Genomic DNA, 23,060 nt, shown 5'->3' with positions numbered 1-23,060 from the left:
ACATCTGTAGGAAGCAAGGGCAGCTCCTTTGGGAAAAAGCAACCCAGGCAGAGAGAAAACACAGTGCAGAAAGGATTGTAGGCAGGAGCACTCTCAGCATATTCATTTCAGAGGAAGAAGGGCATGTGAGTGGGTGTGGCATGGAGTGGAGAGGGTACATGGTGGAGATTAGTTCAGAGGCGTAGACTTGGTATGGCTTGTAGAGCATGAAGGGCCTTGCAGGGCATTTTAAGACCTGTGATTTCACTCTGAATGAAGCGTTTTGAGCAAAGAAGTGATACAATCTGACTTCTGTTTTAACAAGATTACTCTGGTTGCTGTGTTGAGGCTGATTGTAGTAGGACAGAGGTAGAAACTGGGGAACAGAAGCTGGGATTATTGCAATAATCCAGGCAAGAGGTGATGGTGGCTTAGATCAGGGTGTAAGCAATGGGACAGACAAGAAGACACCATGCTTTATACATTTTATTTCTAAAGAAGAGCCGACATGATTAGCTAATGATTAGGTAATTGGTGTGAGAGAAGGAGATGAGCCAAAGATGACAATTTATTTTAATTATTTAACAGAAATTTGAAAGTGTGAAGCTGTTGGTTGCTCAGTCATGTCTGATTCTTTGCGACCCCATGGACTGTAGTCTGCCAGGCTCCTCTGCCCATGGGATTCTCCAGGCAAGAACACTGGAGTGGGTTGCAATTTCCTTCTCCAGGGGATCTTCCCTACCCAGGGATCGATCCCCAGTCTCCTGTATTGCACACAGATTCTTTACCATCTGAGCCACTAGAGATAAAGAGCGTGAGAAAAAGAGAAGAGCCAAAGATGGTGATTTATTTTAATTATTTAAGAGAAGTTTATATAGTGCTAATTATATACAAGGCACTGTTCCAAGTTCTTGACAAATATTGACTCGTTTAATCTACGCAATAGGCCCATGAGATAGGTACTATTTTTGTCCTCTTTTTCCTTTCCTGCCTTCAAGGTTTTGGCTCTGAGAAGTTGGAAGGATAAAGCTGACATCTACTGAGAGAGGGAAGGCTATATGAAGAGCAGGTTCAAGGTGATGTGTTAAGGTCGAGAAGACTGAAATAACTGTGTGAAGATGCCAAGCAGGTGGTTGGTTATGCAAGACTGGAGTTCAGGAGAGTGATCTGGTTTGGAGATACACATGCAGTGAAAAGATGTTATTTAAAAACAGGAAATTAGATGACATCTCAAGTAGAGTAGAGATTCAGCAGAGGGTGAAGCACCACACTTAGGCCATCCAATATTGATGAGGACATGAAGATGAAGTATCAAAGAAGACAGGCAATGGCCAAGGAGCTTGGCATCCTGGCAGCCAAGAGAAGAAAGTGAAGGAGAAGAGGGTGAGCAACTATATTCTATGCCTCAGCTTCATCCAGGAAGAGAGAGCTCAGAATTTATTGGTTACTTTGAAAAGAACTATTCACTGAGTGGTAGGGATGAAAGTTGGTATGCAAATGAAGTCAAGAGAAAAGAAGAGGAAGAAATGATGATTAAAGAGAACTCTTTTGAGGCATTTTCTATAAAGAGGAATAGAGAAATATGGCAATATAGAATAGGTAAGGTCAACAGAGGGTGTCTTGTTTTTTGTGGTTGTCATTTTCTTTTGTTTTAAAGATGGATGAAATTGCAGCAGAGTTGTATGCAGATGGAACTGGTCCAGTAGAAAAGGAAAGAAATGTTGATACAGGAGAGGAGGTTAAATGATGTTAGTGAGCTGATGGAAGAGGATGATTAAGTATGGGGCTTCGACTTCGATGGAAGCAGAGACCATTCGTCTTTGGTAAATGGAGGGAAGGCAGGATATATGGTGATAGATGCAGTCATGTGGAGAGCTGGGGGTTGACATTTGTGGCCGTTCTCATCTGATTGCTTCTCTTTTTCTCACTGAAACCGGGAAAAAGTCATAAGCCAAAAGAGATCAGAAGAAGTATTGGAGTTTTGAGGAGAACACAGCTGTGGCAAGATCATCTAGGAAAATGAGGACTATTATCCAAAACATTAGCTCAACCACAGGTCAGCCCATGATTACAGTCCCATTACTGGGGTCTGATTTTCAAGTGGACTCTATTAAAATGCAGATACTTAGAAGCCCCAGCGCTGTCCAGCAGGTTTCCCTTGTAACACATTCACATCAGAAACTGTCTGAGTTGTCAGACTGCTGGAACTAAGACCCTCAGGGCATGATGCTTTTGCTCTCTTTTTCCTGGGCAATCTACATTTTACTTCATTTTTTTTTCAAGAAAAGTAAGTTGTTAGTGTAGAACTGAGTGTAATTCATTTGAAAAGCTTTGCAAGATTTGATATAATTAAATCCACATATAAGAAAAAAAAAAATTCCTCAACCACTTGTCCCATTTTCTCCCCTATAGAAATGTAACATAAGTCTAGGCTCCTGGTAGGAATCAGAGTAGAGTAAGGAAAGACTTGATTTGTTTTTCGAATGGAGGAAAGTGGCTTCCTACAGGAATTAAGTATTATTATTTCAGACCAATAATAATACTTAACAACTGTGGGGACCTTCTCTGTATCTGTCAAACCTAAGTATATATCATTTAGGTAATATGTGTGTGTGTGTGTGTGTGTGTGTGTGCGCGCGCACACACGTGTGTGCTAAACCACTTCAGTTGTGTCCAACTCTATGACTCTATGCACTGTAGCCTGCCAGGCTCCTCTGTCCATGAGATTCTCCAGGGAAGACTACTAGAGTGGGTTGCCATGTCCCGCTCCAAGGGATCCTCCCAACCCAGGGATAAAACCTGCATCTCATATCACCCCCTGCATTGGCAGGCAGGTTCTTAACCACTAGCTTTACCACCTGGGAAGCCCCATTTAGTTAATATCCCCTCCCAGATTAATAAACACTGAGCAGGAACATACTGAGTTTTCCGATTCTGTACAACTATGATCTAATAAGTTTCCATAGAATTCTTTTCAAAAAATGCACAGATTGGTCCACAGATAAGATGGCAAGAGAATGTTGTTAGTTAAGACCCAGAGGCTCTGGTATATCCTTTAAGCTTGAGTTAGCATTCCAGTTCTACTACACCTTAACTCTGTGATGCTGAGGAAGCCTCTGATCCTCACTGAGCCAGCCTGTCTTTCATAAATCATGGGCTACTGATAAAAGTTGCGACAAAATTAAATGAAGCAACCTGTTCAAGTAAATGTGCAATACAGTGTCTGGCACACAAATGGCTACTACTATTGTTTATGTTCCAGAAAAACATCTATTTCTGCTTTATTGACTATGCCAAAGCTTTTGACTGTGTGGATCACAACAAACTGTGGAAAATTCTGAAAGAGATGGGAATACCAGACCACCTGACCTGCCTCTTAAGAAACCTGTATGCAGGTCAGGAAGCAACAGTTAGAACTGGACATGGAACAACAGACTGGTTCCAAATAGCAAAAGGAGTACGTCAAGGCTGTATATTGTCACCCTGCTTATTTAACTTATATGCAGAGTACATCATGAGAAATGCTGGGCAGGAGGAAGCACAAGCTGGAATCAAGATTGCCGGGAGAAATATCAATAACCTCATACAAAGATGACACCACCCTTATGGCAGAAAGTGAAGAAGAACTAAAGAACTTCCCGATGAAAGTGAGAGAGGAGAGTGAAAAAGTTGGCTTAAAGCTCAACATTCAGAAAACGAAGATCATGGCATCTGGTCCCATCAATTCATGGAAAATAGATGGGAAAACAGTGGAAATAGTGGCTAACTTTATTTTGGGGGCTCCAAAATCACTGCAGATGGTGATTGCAGCCATTAAATTAAAAGACGCATATTGCTTAGAAGGAAAGTTATGACCAACCTACACAGCATATTGAAAAGCAGAGACATGACTTTGTCAACAAAGGTCCATCTGGTCAAGGCTATGGTTTTTCCAGTGGTCATATATGGATGTGAGAGTTGGACTATAAAGAAAGCTGAGCGCCAAAGAATTGATGCTTTTGGACTGTGGTGTTGGAGAAGACTCTTGAGAGTCCCTTGGACTTCAAGGAGATCCAACAAGTCCATCCTAAAGGAGATCAGTCCTGGGTGTTCATTGGAAGGACTAATGTTAAAGCTGAAACTCCAATACTTTGGCCACCTGATGCGGAGAGCTGACTCATTTGAAAAGACCCTGATGCTGGGAAAGATTGAGGGCAGGAGGAGAAGGGGAAGACAGAGGATGAGATGGTTGGATGGCATCACTGACTCAAAGGACATGGGTTTGGGTAAACTCCGGGAGTTGGTGATGGACAGGGAGGCCTGGCGTGCTGGGGTTCATGGAATCGCAAAGAGTCAGATACAACTGAGCGACTGAACCGACTGATTGTTTGTGTGTTGCTAGACACTTAAGGCAGTATTTTCCCTTGTACCTGAAGAAACATCTATAGTAGAAGTCCCTAACCTTTTCTGCACCAGAGACTGGTTTTGTGGAAGACAATTTTCCATAGACCAGAGAGTAGGGAGTGGTTTGGGGATGATTCAAATGTAATACAATTACTATAGACTTTATTTCTAATCTAATGATGCCACCACTCTGAAAGGAGGTATCTTCCCCACAGTCCAAAGTTTGGGGAGTCTTTTCTACAGGATTTTTGTTTACACTCAATCCAAAGATGCACATACCCCTAAACAGAGATAAGTAAATGGAGAGGGGTTGGGAAAGTAGGGAATGTACAGGCTGTTTCTTCTTTTTTTTCTTAGAAACATCTTCATTATGAGCGTTCTTCTTTTAAGGGATAGATCTGGGACTAGACCTTCCTTTTCAAAAAATTAAGATATAATTGACACATTATATTAGTTTTACATGCATAATGTGATAATTTAATATATGGTACATATTGCAAAATGATGATCACTGTAAGTCTAGTTAACATCCGTCACCACACAAAATTTAAAAAACTTTTTTCTAGTGATGAGAACTTTCAGAATCTACTCTCTTAAGAACTTTCAAACATACCACACAGTATTATTGACCATATTGACCATAGTTACCATGCTGTGTATCACATCCCCGGAGTTTATTTAGTTATTTATCTTCTAACTGGAAATTTGTAGCTTTTAACCACATTCATTTTACCCATGCTCCACCTCTGACAACCACCAATCTGTTCTTTGAATCCATGAATTTATTATCTGTACTACTTTTTTAAGATTCCACATATATGTGACATCATTCAGTATTTGTCTTTCTTTGTCTGACTTATTTCACTTAGCATAATACCCTCAAGGTCCATCCATGTCGTTGCAAATGGCAGGATTTCCTTCTTTTGTTATGGCTGAATGATGCTCCATTGTGTGTATGTGTGTGTGTGTGTGTGTGTGTGTGCGCGCGCACACATGTGTGTATCTCACATTACTTTACCCATTCATCCATCAATGAACACTTAAGGTGTTTTCCATATCTTGGCCATTGTAAATAATGCTGCAGTGAACATGGGGGTGCACATACCATTTTGGACTGGAGTTTTCATTTCCTTTGGATAAGTCGAATTGTTAGATCATATGATAGCTCTTGCCTGGAGAATCCGCATGGACAGAGGTGCCTGGAGTGCTTCAGCCCAGGGGTTGTGAAGAGTCAGACACAACTGAGCAACTAAGCATAGCACATGGTAGCTCTGGGATTCCCAGGTGGCTTAATAAAGAACCCACCTGCCAATGCAGGAGATGCAGGAGACCAGGGCTCAGTCCCTGGGTTGAGAAGAGGCTCAGGGGGAAGAAATGACAACCCACTCCAGTATTCTTGGCTGGAGAATTCCACGGCCAGAGGAGCCTGGCAAGCTACAGTCCATGGGGTTGCAAAGAGTTGGACACAACTGAGTGACTGAGCACATATGCATGGTAGGTCTATTTTTAATTTTTTGAGGAAATAGCCTATCCAGGCTATGTTTTTAATTGTCTCCTTGGTAATATAAACATGTCATGGACTGCTGTATATATTTTCATCTCTAGCTTGCTTAAGATTCTGAGAATTTTTAGCCAAACTGTAGAGGACATCTTCATTTTACCAGGATATTTGAGAAATTCCAGAAGGGTGGTGACCATATGTCTAACTGAACACAGTGGGGCTACTTAATAACTCGTTAAATAAAGAATAGCAATCTAACAAAAATGTGTGAATTTCCTGAGCAGTTGAGTTTCAAAGGACTGTGGCCACAGTCTCCATCTCACACTGGTCTGGCCCTGGGAAGTGAGTGGGTGTGCTGGCTGCTGGCCGTGAACCTGGATTTAATGATATCCTCCAACACTGCATCCTTTGCTGATATAGCTGTTTGAATCTTGCAGCTGTTGTGTGTATTTTCTCGTATATTACAGTTTAAAACGAAGAGAGCAGGATAGAGTCTTTGAGGCCACACATGGAGTACCGTGTGCAGTGTGTCCCCAAGCTGGGATGCTTAGGGAATAAGAAAGCCAAGGTCCTATGTTCCACAAAAGCCTGTCCTGTGACCTCTGTGCATCCTTCAGCCCAGATTACAGTCTGGCCTGTGGAAAAGGCTAGGGCCCCAGGACAGTCCTACTAGACAAAATCCGGATTGAGAGCTCACACTGTTACCCAATAACCTGCCCAGGTGGGAGAGAGTCAGTCTGTGCCTGACACTCTAGTCTACAGGTCACAGCCACATCTTTTACAACCAGCTGGAGTGTGGGGCCACTCCCATGCTTGTCACCTGGCCCTTTTTTCTGGAAGATATCTATTTACTCCTTTTCTATTCCTCCAGAAGCTAGGCTGTAGCACCCGGTGAAATTTACAAGATTATGCTGTTCAAAGGTTTTTAAAGCATCTTTATTTAGCTGTAGAATGTCGTCTCCCAACAAAACGTCACACAAAAGTCCAATATTTGAAACAGTTAATGCAGGAAGTATCTGGCTTGAAGTGGAAGGAGATGGTCTCTACTTGTCCCATCACACACACACACACACACACACTCTCTCTCTCTCTCTCTCTCTCTCTCTCTCTCTCGAGCGCGCGCTCCTTGAGGCATCTCTAAAGAATTCCTAGGACTTGAAGCAGAGAAGTTTGAAAATCCCTGATGGTCTTAATTTCTCATTTTACAGATGAGATAAGACATCTAGATCTGCCCTGTCCAATGTGTGGTAGGGTCCACAATGTTCCAGTGTGGTCCACTAGGAATGTGTAGCCACAGAGCATTTGAAATGGCTAGTCTGGACCTAAGATACTGTAAGTGCAACACACACACTCAATGTCAAATATTCGGTACCAAGACCAAAGAATATAAAATATCTCATTGATACAGTTTTGAAACTGACCGTCCATTGGTATTATATTTTAGACGGATTAGGTCCAGTAAAATATACTAAAATCCATCTCACTTGTTTCATTTTACTTTTCTTTTTTAACATGACTACTAGAAAATTCAAAATTATACAATTGGTTTTCTCTCATGGCTTACATTATATCTATTGGAGAGCGCTGATCCAGATTGTTCTGCCCAGATCATTGGAGGCAAGTTGGGACTTGATGTCCTAACCATTCTCACATTACTCATTTACCTGGAGACACAGTCAATAGATAAACACTTAACATGACATCCCTGGGCAGTTTCATTTAATATGATGGGATAAGAGAGAACTTGCAGTGGTGGGATAGGATTAGGCCCACAGATTGCCTTCCCAGGCACATATATTTATCTGGCCTCTAAGAGGCAATATACCCAGGGAAGGAGCATTGATTTAGAAACAAGAAGGCCTGAGTCTTAGACACTTTGATGATGATGCTCCCTTTTTGCATAGGTCATCAGACTTCTGGATCTAATTTTCCTTATCTAAAGTGAGAGAGTAAGTTCTCAAGGCTCAAAGTCTTCTTCATTCCCTGGAATTCTGTGATTTACTGTTCATGTATTCACTTATATTCTTCACTGCCAGAAAAAGCTTTTTGATGAGGTGTTCCTGCATCTATTTATCCTCCCTTTCTGTTTTACTCCTCCTGAAAGTGAACTTCAGCCAAGAGAAGTGGGTTGAGCAGGGAAGTGAGCTCTAAATCACTTACTTTTACCCTTAACCCTGAGAGCAATGAAAGAGCTGTCGTGCCCTTAACCTCTGTCACAGAGAGCAGGACCTGAAGGAGGAAAGGGCAAGTAATAGATGAAGGGGAAGGGGAGGTGAAAGGATAGGGGAAATAAGAATAGGAAGAAGCAGGTGAAGCAGAAAAAGAAATCTTCACACACCTGTATGTTCATAGCAGCAATATCCACAATAGCCAAAATATGGAAACAACCAAAATGTCCATCAACGGTCGAGTGGATAAAGAAGATGTGACACAAATATTTAATTAAAAACTACTCAGCCATAAAAAAGAATGAAATAATGCCTCTTGCAGCAACATGGGTGGACCTAGAGATTACCATACTAAGCAAAGTAAGTCAGAAAGAGAAAGACAAATACTAGATGATAGTACTTATATATAGAATCTAAAATATGACACAAATGATCTTAACTACAAAACGGAAACCAACTCACAGACATAGAGAACGGATTTGTGTTTGCCAAGGTGAGGGAGAAGGAAGGGGCGGACTGGGAATTTGGGACCAGCAGATGCAAGCTCTTATATGGAGAATGGATAAACAAGGTCCTAGGATAGGAACTATATTCAATATCATGTAATAAACTCTGTGTGTGTGTGTGTGTGTGTGTGTGTGTGTGCTGTGCGCATGGGTACACACTCTCAGTTGTGTCTAGCTCTTTGCAACTCCATGGACTGTAACCCGCAAGGCTCCTCTGTCCATGAGGTTTCCCAGGCTAGTGGGGAATGCAGTGGGTTGCCATTTCTTCTTCCAAGGGATCTTCCCCATCCAGAGATCAAACCTGGGTCTTCGCAGGACCTGCATTGGCAGGTGGATTCCTTACCACTCTGCCACCTGGGAAGTGTAATAAACCATAATGGAAAAAAAAATTTGTTTAAAGAAATACATATCTGAAGTATTAATTAGCCTTCTATCTGGATTCCTTGGTTTACTGACTCCAAGAAAGCAGGGACTGTGTCCAATTTTTTTTTGAGGGGGGAGGTGTTTGTCTTATACAATACCTCAGCACACTGCTATTCGCTGGACGAGAACCATGAAGTAATCTCTTCGTGTGGCTCACTGGGTGTTTTATAGCCGCTTTTTATGGCTGGCGCATCTAATGAAAGCAGATGAAGCACATAGGTACGCAGGGCAGGAGATGTCAAATTAAGCAACACTTTGATTAAACTTTTCCCCCTCCTTCCAAGCTCCTAGGAAGCAGAAAACACCCAGACATTGTTTTAAGTCAGGGAATTTCCAGCTTTGCAACTGAACTCCCTGGCGGAGGGCCAGGTCTGCCATCAGCGCGTGGGAGAGCGCGGCATTCTCAGGGCTGGGTTGGAAGTTCCAAGTTTCTGGGACGTTTATTTCAGGATTTAGCTCTTACCTATGGGCCCAGGAAAAGGGATTTTTCCTCAAAAATGCACTTTGTCTCTGAATCGCAGCGCATGCTATGACACTGGTTTATGCCCTGTTTTCTTCTTAACGCTTCTATAAATTCCCTCTCAAAGAAAATGATGAGGCCGGAAGCTTCTCTCAGGTCCCACCCACACTTGCCCGCCCTGAGGGAAGAGCAGTGTGAGGGGAAGTGGCTCTGAGGAACGGTCCTGAGATGCGGGCCTGTGGCGGCCTATTGTCCTTGTCCTCACATAGGCGTGGGCAGTGCGGATGGGGAAGGATGGGGGCGGCCTTGAAAGGCAACTAGAACCTTCCCGCACACCTTTCCTGCACACTCCAGGGGCACTCACAGTGGAGGTTAGCTTTGCCGGGAGCCAGACAGCATTTAATTAAAATAGACTTTTTAAAAAAAGAAGTAAAGGGAAAAAGGCCAACCAGAATATTTCATTAAAATATCAGATTTGGGGAAAGGTTAGAAAAGATTAAAACTGAAGTAACTGAGATGGTGGTGGTGGGAGGGGTGGGGAGGGACCCAATCATTAATCCTTCAGCGCTTTTATCCTGTTCATGTTGATGTCCAAACCCCGCCTCACAGGAGAGAGAAAGCAAAACTAATCCCTAGCAAAGCTAATAGCCTTCTATCTAATGCCGTGTATCAGGCTTCCTTCCTGAAGTCCCCCTAAGACCCTCTCAGCCAAAACCTCGGACTAGTTTCCCTTGATATACATGAGGCACATGTATAAACCATTCCTTTGGCAGGTTCTTAACTGAGAAGGGACCGCTGAGGGCCTGACTGGGCTCCAGAAAAAGGGATTGTCAAGAGGTTCTGGACAAGAATGTCCCTGGGACACTGTTGAGCACACTGTTGAGAAAGTGCTTGTTACAACATCCTGGAGAAGAAGGCCCACAGAGCTGCATTTCCTTACTGGGTCTCTGCATCCTTCTCTGCACCAGGAAATAGGAACCTTCAGAATTTTTCTTAAAATCTCAGGAACCCAGTCTCCAAGATCCATTTGTACTCAGGACTGTAATAGGGGGAGGAAGGCCTCTCTCTCTGCGTGCCTTAGCTTTTCTTCTGAGAACCACCCATAGAAGGGACAGGTTTTGAGTTCTAAAGAAAAGTCAAGGTCTGCCTGCAATGCTAGAAACCGGAGTTTGATCCCTGGACTGGGAAGATCCCCTGGAGAAGGGAGTACCCACTCCAGTATTCTTGCCTGGAGAATCCCATGGACAGAGGAGCCTGGTGGGCTACAGTTCATGGAGTCACAAAGAGTTGGACATAACTGACACTTTCACCAGATTTAGGGCAGTTGCAGGGTCACCATGTGTATTAGTCTGCTAGGGCTGGCACAAGAAAGTTTCACAAGCTGGGTGGCTTAAACAGCAGAAATGTATCATCTTGCAGTTCTAGAAGTCGAAAGTTCAAGATGAAGGTGTTGGCAGGGTAGATGTCTCTCCTTGGCTTGTAGATGGTTATCTCTCCCTGTGTCTTCACATGGTCTCCCTGCTGCCTGTCTGTGCCCTGGTCATCTCTTCTTTTAAGGAGATTGGTGGTATAAGAGGGGCGCCCACCCATGACCTCAATTTAACTGAATTATCTCTTTCAAGCCCCCGTCTCAAGTACAGTCACATCCTGTGATACTGGGTTGGGGTTGGGGTGTAGGTTAGAACTTCAACAGATCAGTTTGGTGCTGGGAAGGAGGACACATAATTCAGCTATGACATCATGTCTATGACTTTCAGGAAGGCTGGGAACTCCAGACAGCCCCCCTATTCATGGCCATACACAAATTTAGGTAACTCAACAGTGCCCTTCAATTTCTTACAAAGTATTCCAGTTTTACCCATCTTTCTGAGCTCATTAGGCCAGTCTTCTCCAGGATCTCATTTCTTCTAGTGTCGGGGATGTTTCCTGGAACATTCCCCTTGAGGATGGCCGCCTTGCCAAGATAGAGGCCACTGTGTTCCCTCACCCACTGCTCCTCTCCTGCAGACCCTTCCCAGTTCTGCTCAAGCAGACCACTAGGCTCAGTTAAGGATAGCTGTGGTCTTGCCCAAAAAGCCAGGTATATACACCCACTTCCCCAAGCCCCTTGGGGAATGCATTTGAAAAGACAGTGTTCCCTTCATCAGCTGGTACTTCCTGTGGTGTCCATAAGCAGGTCTTCAGTGCATGAAGCAGGTTCTAGAAATGGACGTTCAGAATCTGGTTTGCTTCCCACCACTCCTCAAAAAGTGACGCCCTAGTCATGCATGCTGGGAAGGAAGACAGGGTTAGTGAGCCCAGCAAAGATGCATCTAACGCCTCAGTTTCTTTCCTAGAGCAATTTAAAATCACTTCTCCTCTCCCTGAACCAGAAAAAAACAACTGTTTCCTATACTCTGGGCTCTGCAATTCAACTCTATTTTCTATGATCACAGTGCTGAGTTTATTACACAGAAACAGCCCTCACGAATCGTCTCCCTCAGATGGATCATTCCTGGGTGGTCCTTCTTGGGTGGGTTCCCCAGGCACAGGAATCCCATACCACGCCTCCTCCTCTGCTCAGCGTGCTGGGCAGATTGTACCTCAGGAAGCTCAGCTCCAGCTTGTCAAGAGATAAGATCAGAGACACTGCAGAAGGGCCCTGTTTTAACAAGGCCGAAAATACCGGGCTATTCCAACCATCAAGCCTACTGTGCAAAAACCAGCCCCCGCAACACACTCTGGCTTTGGGGGCCCTCTCCTGGAGAGGTTCCTCCCCTCGTAAAGATGGATATCACCGGGTGAGGAAAGAGTCACGTTGCTCCCAGCCAAGCTTCCAGTCAGAAGGGCTTCACTTTCAATTACCCAAGAGCAGCTGTAGACTGCTGCTTATGTAACCACCCCGTGCCTCCTTCTTAGGAGGAGGACGTGGAACCATTTGGTGTTTGCTGAATAATGAGTCATGGTCAGATTTAGGGAGTAGAAACAGTGGATTTCTCCCTGCATTGCTTCATCTGGAACTTCTAGTAAAGGATGTTAAGCTGTGAGTCAGTGGCTGGTGGGGTCAGCCCTGGGAAGGGAAAGTACCACAGAGGGCCTGAAATGAGCCCCCACCAGACTTTCATGCCGAATTGCTGAAGGGACTTCAGAAACTGGGCACTCTGTGAGGAGAGTCACTGTTTATTTAGGCCTGTGGCTGATCTGACAGGGGCTTTCCTATCTTGGAAAGGCTGCAGTTGCAGCTTTCTTCCAGGCCCTAGACACAAGGTTCCAACATGAACAGAGTTTTCTCCAAAGCTCATCTGAACCCCAAGAAATGAGACAAATCTGAGAGGTGGGAACTGAGAAACTAACAAGTTTGCTTTCATCCAGAAGGAAGAAAGAAATTAAGATATGCTCTTGTTTATCACATTGTGAGGTAAAACAAACAAAGCCCCAAGGAAAAGAAAGAAAGCTCTGTAAGAAAATGGACCAAATGTTATTTGTCCCTTTGCATATTTCTAAGAAATTCAGTCACACTTGTAGATTTTCACGTTATGAAATTATTTCTCATGACTCCCACCCCCCCTTTCCTTGCCCCCCAGAGATGCTTTTTCAACATGCCCAGGAAGAACTTTATTGTGTGCTTCGTCACAGGCTTTATTATGCTTTGTTAGCAAGTCATAGGGCCTCCCCGCTGGCTCAGAAGGTAAAGAATCTGCCTGCATTGCAGGAGACCAGGGTTTGATCCCTGGGTCTGGAAGATCCCATGGAGAAGGAAATGGCAACCCACTCCAGTCTTCTTGACTGAAGAATCCCATGGACAGAGGAGCCTGAAGGGCTACAGTCCATGGGTTCACAAAGAGTCAGACGCTACTGAGCGACTTACACTTTCACTTCAGCCAGTCACATCCTAAATCGTATGCTTGTAACAGGGCTCTCTCTCTCAGAGTCGGTGTGCCTACCTTACCTTGCGGAGGTGTGGCAGACGTTTCAGGGAGTCTGTCTTGATGAATGATGTAGGGAAATTTGCCTCAATGCACAAAGCTTTGAGCTCTGCTCTTGAGAAGTCACATGGGCATAGAGGTCAAGGTCAAAGTGCCTCAGCTCGAATCCCAGCACTGCTACCCACCACCAGCTAAGTGACTTCGATGTGCCATTAGCTTCTCTGCTTGATTCCCTCATCTGTAAAATGGAGTCAGTGAGAGTCTGCACCTTATAGGTTTATGAGGTCTGAGGCAACACTTCTAAGGCACTGTAAATGGTTTCTGAACATTCAGTAGTGATAATGACAGTGATATTAACATTACCATTATTATCATTGTCATTTTGTTCCTCTCTAGTGCCTTCTACCCCCAAACATAAGTAGAACAGCAGGAGTAGGCCTTCTGGTGAAGCAGATCCAGCCTTTGTACAATGAGTACAATTTTTCTCTAGTATTTTTGTCCGTAAAATGGGGGAAATTTTGCAAATTTATAGTGGAGATTCAATAGAATAAAGGATAGAAAATTTTTTAGTTTGGAAAGTACTCAGTCCATGGTAGCTATTTTGGTTATTATTATCGAGTTCATGAACCTGAATTTCTGCTCAAATAAGTTCCAGATTGCTTTATCCCCTGTAACAAAATGAAGTTCCAAGACCAGATCACAGGCCTCCCTTTAGAGTATTTCTATGTATATTTATGATAAAAATTTTCCAAGGGGAGGCAAACTCGTAGAATTCTAATGTAACACAGAGGTCATAAGGGACCAATCTGATGTCTGGTTGAGGAAAAAAAGGGATAAGGGACAAGGCAATTAGATTCTTTGAGAAGGGCTCTCAACTGAGTTATATTGATTGCTTTCTTGGTTTGATTTACTTCATGGTATTTTGACCACAGGAAGCAGATGACACACCTCTGTAGGTGTCATCTGTAGCCTCTCCGAGTGCTGTAGGATGGAGTGGGGGGAGGGCAGCCACATAACCATCACCACCATCATCATCACCCCCCTGCCATACAGCTCCCACATTTAGGGAGCTCTGACTATATGTCAGGCACAGCACAAAGAATTTTATCTCAACTTTATTCTTAACATGACCCTGCTGTTTTAATATTATTATCTCCATCTAAAGGACAAGAAAACAGTGTTCCTGAGAGACTTGCAACCTGCCCATGACCCCACAGCTGTAAGTGGTACAGCTGGGGGTGGAATCTAGGATTCTGGTTCTGGAAGCATCATCTATTAATACCAGGCTATATTGCCATTACTACTGGGTGTGTGGCGTGGGGCCAGGGTAGGGTGGGGGGTGGAGTGTGGGTGGCTACCTGGAGCACCCTCTGCAGCCGTGGCATATAAATCACCTGTCCTCATGTCTCTGTTGAGCAGGAAAGGTGACCTGCTGTCCAGGAAAGCTCATGGCCAGTCTGTGTTTCAGGGGGCACTGCAGCCATTGCCGACAGGCTTCAAGAGGCCATTGCTATCCTTGGTGTAACTGAGACGAACTTGACCAAAAATGATCCAGTTCCACGGGAGAATGAAATTCCCCACAGCACTGCCAAGTCATTCTGCAGAGCCAGCGTTAGAGGGAGGGGGACCACCCCCTGTCCTTTGGGGTGGCGGCCTCACACAAGAATGACCCCCGCCCCCCAGTGTCTTCATGCAGCTATCAGAGTCCTTTGAGAAGGGCAGAGCTGATGGCTTGGACAAGTCTCTTTTCTTGAAACAACGCTAATTTGTCCAGTTTTTTGTGGCTTTCTTATGTGGAACAACATTAGCTCATCCAAGCTTGTGGTTTATTTGAAAACGAAATTCCGGTAAATCTTTCGCACCATCTGGCAGTGTGGTGATTGGCCACGACTTAGGAACAAGCCACGGAGCACACAAGAAAACAAAGCGAAGAAAACCCACCCCAAACAGAGAGGCTTTCTGTAATCTCTGCACCAAAACAACCCCACCAGGCTCTCAGGACGGGGCTGCCCTATGAGCAAAGCTATAACCTGTCACTCTCCGGGTGGGAACGACTTCTTCTTGATCGCTGAGGCTCAGTGGAATTTCTCAGCCTCAGCTTTAGCCAAGGCCTTGCATTCTTTCTATAGATTAGAAGGGGACCTCTGAGATCACATACAGAGGATCTAGAAACCAACATGAGTGATCAGGAGAAAAGGGAAATTCAGCCATCAGTGGTTGACCTTTGGAGTACAGAAAAATGAGTAGGCCTAGGTCCCTGAGGGATGTAAAAGATTCTATTCTTATTTATGTGTCTGCCACACCCACCAGTCCTGTCCCCACCTTCATTATACATACAACAAACGTTTCCCCAGCACTGACTAGGTGCCTCAAACTGCCTCTGTCACAAGAGATCACATTGTGAACTAGACAGACATGATCCTGTCTTTAAAGAGCTTAGCATCTAGTAGGATAGAAGGATTAGAAAACACATCATTTAAAGTAATACTTTCAAATATACTAATTGCTATGCAGGGGACAAAACAGGGGCTGAGAAGGAGAATCAGTGTAGGAGGTTGGGGGATCGGGACCATTTTTAGCTGGGTTGCTCAGGGAGGGCTCTCAGAGGAGGTGACATTTAAGCTGAGACTCTTATGATGAGATGTTGCTGTACAGGTAAGGTGTGGGAAAGCTGAGAGTGCTAGAGGAACTGAAGGACCTGAGACGACAGCCAAGTAGAAGGGACTCATAAAACAGACCAAGAAGCCATTTCCCCCTTTTGTACTAGTGCCAGGCCGGAAGGCATTATCTAGTTTACATGGAAGAAGAGTATTTTTGTCATTCAGGAGAATGGATCGTAGGAGGCCAAGAATGGGAGCAGAAAAACAAGAAGTTATTTCAGTTGTCCAGGCGAGTGGTGATGGTGGCTTGGGCCAAATAGAAGGCAATGGAAAGAGAGACAAGAAAGAGATCAGAGGTAGAACCAGTACAATTTTCCAATGGATTTGACACTGGAGGGGAAAGGGGGAGATTCAGTAAGGATGCTTCCAGGTCTTTAGCTTGAACTACTGGGTGGATAGTGACACCAATTAGTGAAATGTAAAAGCACAATGGGAGCACCATTATTGGTGAGAGGGATCAAGAAATCTGTCTTAACCTTGCTAAGTTTGAGACATCTGATACATTTAACTTGAAATACCAAATAGAGATTCTAGAGTTCAGCAAAGAGAAAATATAAATTAAGATGTCATTAGCATGAAGCTGGTATAACTCATGGGGAATGATGAACCAACTTAGTAGATGGGGAATAGAAAATTATCCCAGAAAGGAATATTTAGGGATTCCTTCTGCCCTGGCCTGCACAGGCCCCTGGGCAGGAAGACAGACAGAGGCTCTACAACCACATCAGCAGGGGCCTTGTGTACATGTGTGTGGAGGTCCCAGCCACTTGTGTACAACTCACAATCTCTACCACTAGTCCACTTACTGTTCACTAGTCAGGGATGAACTTGGGGAAAAGGTTCTAGGCAGGCCTTGAAAATGGGCCTTGAGCTGTTTGGAAGGAATTCCAGGGTCCTGGAGAGTGGTCAGAAGGGAAGCATGTGTGGTGGGTGGGACCTGTGAACACTCATTCATCTGGATAAGGGTCAGAACAGGGACCACTAAAGCACAGGATACAGGGCAGGGCCCAGATGCCAGATCTAAGGCTGGTTCTGTGCATGTTATACTCCTACGGTCATCAAGGCCATTTCTCCAGGCAGCTGATGTAATAGCCCTGGGAACGGAACCTGCATAACTCACTCTGCCAACCCCTGGACTACTTCTGTGGCTTTTGCCACACAGTCTCCCACCTTGATCCAAACTGACCTTGTCACAGTAGCAGTGGGCAGCCTTCTAAACTTGTCAAGACTTCTGTTGGTGGAAAGGAGTAAAATGATGAAGATGAAGATTCTAAAATGAAGGTGTGGGTGAAAGGGAAGCAAGGCAGCTACAGAGCCTGACCTCAGCCAGGTGCATCACCAGCCCAATGCACACGGTCCAGGACATGCACTGGACACTGAAGCATCAAGCATGGTCCAATGAGATAGCAGGAAGAGACCAGCCTTCAGGTTGTGCCCACTATGGGAGTTCCAAGCCCTGGGTGACATTCAGGGAGGTGAAGAGCAGCATGGTTTCTGTTGGACTGTCCACTCCAGTCCCAGATCCAGCAAAGTGTTGACTGGTCAAAGAACAGAATTCATCCAATGCCCTTGGATGCCAAGGACTGGGAGTTAGCAAGAGCCAACTTTCTAACTGTGAGCTTTAGGACTGTATTACCTTTTTAGTGGGTTATGAAGGTGCTGGGCAAGACAATTCATTCTACTCTGTGAACTGGGTCAACGTTTTGGGAGAGGCGGGGTGCCAAGGATGAGATGCATTTGCTCATTTACAGAGTGTCACCCACTCACACCTCCAATATTGAGACCACTGACATCATGAGTTAATTTTCTGCTTCATAATAGAAGGCTAAGCCACCTACCTTTGACCTAGTTGGCTCAAGTCAAGACAGGGTTGCAGGCTCAGCCCATCAGCTTTCAGTTTTCAAACACTCCAGAACTGGCAGCCCTCCCACCAACTCGAGGACTGGTGACCAGGTCTTATTTGATGTCTAAATAATGAAATCCTTAGCGTTCCTCATCTAACTGAGCAAATTCCCAAGGGGCAGATATCACACACAATAGGGCTATAAAAATAATACAACTGCCTAACTCGTTTTTTTTTTTTTTTCGTCTTCATAGCAACCCTAGTCTCCCTGTAAGGCTGTCAGGGAAAGGCCCTGAGAACCAGTAACAATATGTCTCATTCCAAAGCCCAAAGGTGGCACATTTTCTAGCCTTGGGCAAGTCATCCAATATATCTACTCCTTTCCAAAATGTGAAACAACCCAAAAGGGAGCAGGGAGAATTCAATAGTTGAGTAGAAAGGTTTGAGCAACGTGGTTTCATCAGTGTGATAATGACCTCTTTCTCTTTACAAGACTTTGGCTCCTGTTCTCACTTCACTTTTGATAGTCAAGTGTATTTGCAAGTAAATGCGAGCTCTTATTAGCAATCTGCAGAGCTTTCTAAAAGCCTCTGGTTTCTAGCTTCCAGAGAAAATGTCAGGGACCCTTTAGAGTGTTACTTAGAATGGCTTTCAATAAGACTCAAGTCAAGACCGTTTTGGAGCAAGTTTTATGTGGAAATGGAAATTTTTTATATTCCTTCTTTAAATTAAAGCAACTCAAAATTTGTTTCTTTGTATTGTGGCCTTGAACTTGATATGTTCAGTTACCTCAAAAGATTGACTCATAGTCTAGTGCATGGCTCTGTATGTGTCATATTTAAATGCTTAACAAATGTTTCTGGCCAGAAAGATGGAGGCATGGATGACTAAATCTTGATTAGTCAAAAGTCACCTACCTTTAAGTTTCACTCTCACTCTGGAATTCTCAAGATTTGGTGTTTAGATTCCTCAACATCAGGTACCTGATGCTAACTTCCAGGCTCTTACTTCAGCAGAGTTCAAGTTTCGCTTGGATTGAAGTGAAAGCAAAAACAGATTCACTACGCTTCTTTGCAGCTGTGGGAAAACACTAAAAAGTACAGTTTGTATAGGGGAAAAAAAAAGTACAGTTTGTGTATGGGTTTGACTTACAGAAATAGAAACTAAGTCTTGGAGACACTGAGCATGTAGTATGGTCTTATCCCTTAGTAACCACTTGTGGTTTAAGCACATTGAAAATCCCCCACCCTGAACTGTAGTCGGCCATCTTGCTCACACTTCTCTAAATGCTCCTAGATTCTCTATACCAGGACAGGAATTCTATGCCATTCCCAATATCTTCACAAGATCAGTTTATCAGATTTGCTTCTGAGAGTCTGAATACAATCAGGCCGAGAGAAGATACTAGTTCAACCTTAGTGGTCACCAGTCTAAGTCACTTCCTAATAGAAGCTAGGGATGATCCAGTAGATTCCATGTGGGTTCATGGGTACCATTTCCCCGTTCCACAATGAGGTCTAATGAACCTCTGATGGGGACTAAGTATCTAACGTAACACAGATTGAAGAACTTCCTAAGGAGACTGTTGAAATTTAATACCAGACTAAGTTTATTGTGTTAGTTGCTCGGTCGTTTCCAACTCTTTGCAACTCCAAGGACTGCAGCCCACCAGTCTTCGGTCCAGTGGAATTCTCCAGGCAAGAATACTGGAATGGGTAGCCGTGCCCTTCTCCAAGGGATCTTCCTGACCCAGGGATTGAACCCAGGTCTCCTGCATTGCAGGCAGATTCTTTACCATTTGAGCCACTAGGGAAGGCCATAAAAATGGGCAGCACGTGTGCTCAGTCACGTCCAGCTCTTTGTGACCCCATGGACAGAAGAGCCCACCAGACTCTTCTCCAGCATTTGCAGGCAAATTCTGAGCCATTAGGGAAGTTTACTGTAGTGTCTAAAAATCTCACTACTCAAAGTGTGGGCCCCAAATCAAAAGCTACACCTGGGAACTCATAAGAAGTGTAGAACCCAGGACCCGCTCCAGACCTAATGAATTCTGAATTCTTAAGCAGATCCCTAGATGATTCATTCGGATGCACATAAAAGTTTGAGATGCACTGGTCTAAAGTACAGAATCTTTCTCTATCCCTTCCTCATTGTCCAATAAGTTCAACTTGAGCAGCTATAGCACAATATGAAAATACTTTTCCCCCTATACATCTCAGTGTACCCTAAGTAAATTTGTGACCCCACTACAGTTGAATAGAGGCAAAGAGCAAACTGCAGAGAAAAGTGGGAGCTTCTGCCAATTCTCTGAGTAAAAAGGAGCAGGTAAAACCATGCTGGCAATTGGGCATCAGCTCACATGTCACTTCTCTCTGTTGACAGCGGCTGTCTTGAGTGCTGTGTTGAGGATTCTGAGTCACCCCAAAGGTCAGCGGGAAGGAAAGCCATGCCAGATTAGCTATGATTGTCCTGGCTGAGCGATGGGAGAGTACCAGACCACCTTCCCAAGTTTGTCAGCTCTGAGGTAGGAGATGTGCTGAGAAGGACCAACTGGGAAAGAGTCTTCGATCTCATCTCTCAAAAGCTGCAGCTGGGAAAATTTTAAGTTCTTTCTGGCTTTTTTCTTTCTGTGCTTGCGTGGCTTGTGGGATCTTAGCTTCTGACCTGGCCCTTGGAAATGAAAGCTCAGAGTCCTAACCACTGGACTGCCAGGGAACTCACACTTTATGCTTAAAGAAAATGTGTCAGTGAATGACATGGGCATGTAGCAAGTCTACCTCACCAAAGAAGAGGCCCTGAGCATTTTGGGATCCCAGTCATTTTGACGTTGTTCTCCTTAAGATGCAAGTGGCCAAGAAAAAGTGTTTTGCTAAGCATAGCATCAGAAGAACAAATCATCAGGGCCAGACTTGGTCCTTATTTGTGGAAATGTTGCTTTCTTAAGTTTTAGAAGCACTGGTTATGTATGATTTAGGTTTCATGAATTTTACCAGAAAAAAATGTTTCTGCCTTTTTGTGTGTGAACTGTATTTTTTAAAAGAAATTCCATATTTAAGATGTTAAAGATCAGGCATCTTATTTCCTTCCCTTCTTTATGGCATTATGGTAGGAGCACTGGACTGGGAGTTGAGAAGATGTGGGTTTCAACTCTGATCCTCTTTCATACTAGCTATGTCTGCTCCTGCTGCTGCTAAGTTGCTTCAATCCTGTCCAACTCTGTGCGACCCCATGGACAGCAGCCCACAAGGCTCCTCTGACCACAGGATGCTCCAGGCAAGAATACTGGAGTGGGCTGCCATTTCCTTCTCCAGCTATGTCTACACTTAAGTTAATAAATCTCTCTAAGCCTAGTTTCATTGGTGACTGATACATACTAAGCAATCAATAACTTTCTTTAAAGAAATCAATCCAAGCTTCCACAATAAATTTTATTTCATTCGAATACATATTTTTGTTAATACAGAGACTCTTTGATCTGTGAAATTTTCAGGGCATCTGACAGATGCTGGGGGTGGAGGAGGATAAATCTTTGCAGCTAAAATTCATTCCTCTTTTGATTTAATGGCACAGACCTCCCTGGAAGCAAGAGGTCAGGACAGAAGACCACCCCTCATAGAGGTCCCTGATTCCCTATATAAATGTGGTCAGGTTGAAGAATATTGATAGAAGCAAAATCACAACAAGAATTTGCCATAGCCTGTGTCTCCCAAAAGCCTAAAAATAAACAGACTAAAAGAGACTACTTCAGCTGGCTACCGGCTGTGCTTCATCCTCTCGGGGCACAGCGCCCGTGGCTCAGGGGCTAGTCCCAGAAGTCCCCAGACAGACCATTTCCTTCCTTATTTCCAGGGACCCATTCTAAAGTCATTCACAAGCAGTTGCATTTGCTGGGGATCTTCAGCAACAGCAATGATCCCACCCAGAACAGCCAGAGAACTGTAAGCTCATTGTCCGGGCCCACCACTTCCGGTGGGCGGGCGGAAAGCAGGAGCAGGCTGAGGTCCGCGACCCTTTCCCAGATGCCTGCTGGACTTGGAGGCTGAGAGCGGGGACGGCACGTGGGACGGCCATGATCTCCTGCTGCTGGTGATTCGTAGGGTATCCGGGTGCAGGGTCCACCTCTGACACCAGCGGGAGCAGATTGCATATGGATCCAAGAGCCTCTGCTGGCATGTGAGAACCACATGAGGCTGGGAAGTCGCAGAGGTAGCTGGGGGGTGGCGGGGATGTGTGGTGGTGGTGATGAGAGTTCTCACAGCCCAGACCATCCTGGTGCGGAACTCACCGCATCTTCTTGCTTTTCTTGCCCTCAGAGGCCTTTGTCCATTTCTCCATTAGCCTGCTTAGGACACCTGGGCTTCTCAGTTGGCGCAGGCGGTAAAGAATCCATGTGGGTTCGATCCCTGGGTCAGGAAGATCCCCTGGAGAAGGAAATAGCAAGCCACTCCAGTATTGTTGCCTGGAAAATCCCACGGACGGAGGAGCCTGCCAGGCTGTAGTCCATGAGGTCGCAGAGTCGGACACAACTGAGCACGCATGCGCAGCTTGCCTTCGACCTGCTCCGGCTGCATTCCCCATTTTACTTTCACAGGTATCCTGAATCTCTAATTCTTTGGGGCTTCCCCGGTGGCTCAGCAGTAAATAATTCGTCTGTAATGCAGGAGAAGCAGGAGATGGAGGATTGATCCCCGGGTGGGGGAGATCCCCTGGAGGAGGGCATGGCAACCCATTCCAGTGTTCTTGCTAGGAGAATCCCATGAACAGCGGAACCTGGCAGGCTGTGGCTCATGGGGTGGCAAAGAGTGAGACACGACTGAAGCGACTAAGCATTTTTGTACCTTCTCCACGGACATACCAAAAGAATCCCATACCTTCTTGAAGGATGTAGCCACTTCCACCCCCGACAGAAAATCTACTCAGGCCAGGTTGCCTGGCATCTTATTGCCTATGAGGTTGTGTGAGGCTTGGGCCCCCTGCCTTAAGTATGAGACTCTTATTAGACTACAGGAAAATTGAGTAGCAGCTCTTTGGCTTTTTCACCTGAGACAGTCTCCAGTGGGATTTGATCTGTTTCCGTCTCTCCTTTCTCCTTGCCACAAAATGCCTTGCTCAGGATACTTGGCACCAGAAACTCATCACATGCCAACCAGAAACTGATGTGCCCCTTTTCCTCGGGGATCAGGATGCTTTACATCATCCAAGGCAGAGTGGCCTCCGTCTCCACATTGTCTG

This window comes from Muntiacus reevesi, chromosome 1 (assembly GCF_963930625.1).
Source record: "Muntiacus reevesi chromosome 1, mMunRee1.1, whole genome shotgun sequence".
NCBI lineage: Eukaryota > Metazoa > Chordata > Mammalia > Artiodactyla > Cervidae > Muntiacus > Muntiacus reevesi.
Note: the sequence above shows the minus strand (reverse complement) of the source record.